A 2,500-nucleotide genomic window follows, 5' to 3' on the forward strand; every position below is an offset into this window, starting at 1 on the left:
CTAATTTATATCAACTCACCACTCCCCGAGGGATCCGCAGAATTGCTTCTGGGTCCCGTATCGTTATTGCGATTCGTGTTTGCATTACACTACATTGAACTATTCCAACTTGTTTATCCGCATGGCGAACATTTGCTGCATAGAACATTTAAGTTCCACTTCGCTCTCCCCTACGTGGGTCTGAGCTTCGCTCTCAGGGAAAAAATATGCCACATTTGGTAGGGAGACCCGGTTTCATCACGCTTTGTGCCCTGCACCATATATACCCTCATAAATTTATTCATTGGATTAGATCCAAGGAACACCAGATCATGCACCACTACCCATAATAGCTCATCGAGCTTAGCGTGAATCCTTCGGGTTTCCCTAAGAAGTTCGATTGGTCTTGCAGAGTTTAAAGACAACGAAGCTTAGTTTCAAGCAATGGTTAATATACGCGTATTCAAAACCCTTAGCTGTTACAACTTTTTACTAGAAACCATCACGACGAAGTCTTTGGGTCCGTAGACCCGTGATGTACTGCTCCAGGAACGTTTTTATAGGGTGGAAGCTCAAAATCATAGGTTAAAATCATCGGCAGAGCCCACCAGACACCACTTTTGCTTCATTAGTTCGGACTATAGGCATACGACGATTTTTATCGCGGAGGGACGTATGACCCAAACGGGGGCTTAATGACCCACTGCCACTGCAAACCATGCTCCTACGACTAAATAGAGGTAAAAACTACGATTTGGTGCAATCTTCATGTTTGACCTCGTAGCAAGGTACCCTCCTATAGTAGGCAATGAGCAAATGATCATAATCCCAGGAGGGCAAAAATGGGAACCCGAAAGGAAAGCGCTGTTGGCGCGCCTAAGCTACTGGCCCGTAGAGTAAAATGGTACCCCAACAAAGTTGTCGATTGACATTCTGATTGCACTTTTTATCATCTAGGGTGCGTTCCTTACACGTTTTGAGGGGTTTTAGCGAAAAACATGTTTTGAGCCACACGAGCTCTCCGGCCCGCTCGGTGCACATTTTTGAAAAAGCTAGGAGCTGCCCCTAGGTTCGGGGTGTCACAAAATATTGAAAAGTGGTCAAAAACCGCTATCCAGAATCGGATGTAGAATCATTAGACGAACTTAAAATTGTTCTACGACCAATGTCTGCGACGTTTAGTATTCAAGATATGGCCCGCCCTAGGTCTGACCTGGCATTTTCGTGAAAATTTAAAGCATGGCCATAGGGACGGGTAAAATAGCTATTTTGAAGCAAAAACCACCTCACTTTAAATGGCCATAACTTTTGAAAAACAAGAGCTAGGGTGCGTTCTCGACACGTTTTGAGGTGTTTTAGCGAAAAACATGTTTTGAGCCACACGAGCTCTCCGGCCCGTTCGGTGCACATTTTGAAAAAGCTAGGAGCTGCCCCTAGGTTCGGGGTGTCACAAAATATTGAAAAGTGGTCAAAAACCGCTATCCAGAATCGGATGTAGAATCATTAGACGAACTTAAAATTGTTCTACGACCAATGTCTGCGACGTTTAGTATTCAAGATATGGCCCGCCCTAGGTCTGACCTGGCATTTTCGTGAAAATTTAAAGCATGGCCATAGGGACGGGTAAAATAGCTATTTTGAAGCAAAAACCACCTCACTTTAAATGGCCATAACTTTTGAAAAACAAGAGCTAGGGTGCGTTCTCGACACGTTTTGAGGTGTTTTAGCGAAAAACATGTTTTGAGCCACACGAGCTCTCCGGCCCGATCGGTGCACATTTTTGAAAAAGCTAGGAGCTGCCCCTAGGTTCGGGGTGTCACAAAATATTGAAAAGTGGTCAAAAACCGCTATCCAGAATCGGATGTAGAATCATTAGACGAACTTAAAATTGTTCTACAACCCCCAGTCCGACGCCTCGTATTCGAGATATAGCACTTTGTAGGTCTGACCGAGCAATTTTGTACTGAAATGTATGGCGGACATGTTATTCATTAAACAACATTAACTTGCATCGTGCCCTACTTCATCGGCACAGCTACTATCGACTATCTATTGTTGAAATGGATTGAGTTTGACCATTTTAGCTCTTTTCTTATGCCGTGCACCAACAGTGTGTACCGATCAGGGAAAGTACACTACGTACGCGTTCATGGATGTATATGTTGGTACAAGTTGCCGGTCGGAATAGCAGTGCACCAAAACTGTGTACCGATCAGGAAAGTACAAGACGGAGGCGCAGCCCGAGCGTACGCGTTCATAGATGTCCATGTTGGTACAACCTACATGTACGTACCTTGTTTTTGTATCAAAAGTTCCAATAAAGTGTTTGTATGCTTAAAATGCTTATCTCAACCGGTCACCTTTTGGCCTGCCCTTTTATAGACAGAAACCTAGAACGATACTCGCGATGTTTGTGTTTTCCATTCGCCCGGGACGACGAAATGAGCTCTGTGCACATCGTGCAGAAAACTGTCTCCTCCTCGTATGTTTTGTCCCTCCACGCATATAATCACCCACATTT

This window comes from Anopheles arabiensis (genome assembly GCF_016920715.1).
Source record: "Anopheles arabiensis isolate DONGOLA chromosome X unlocalized genomic scaffold, AaraD3 X_pericentromeric_contig0003, whole genome shotgun sequence".
Taxonomy (NCBI): Eukaryota; Metazoa; Arthropoda; class Insecta; order Diptera; family Culicidae; genus Anopheles; species Anopheles arabiensis.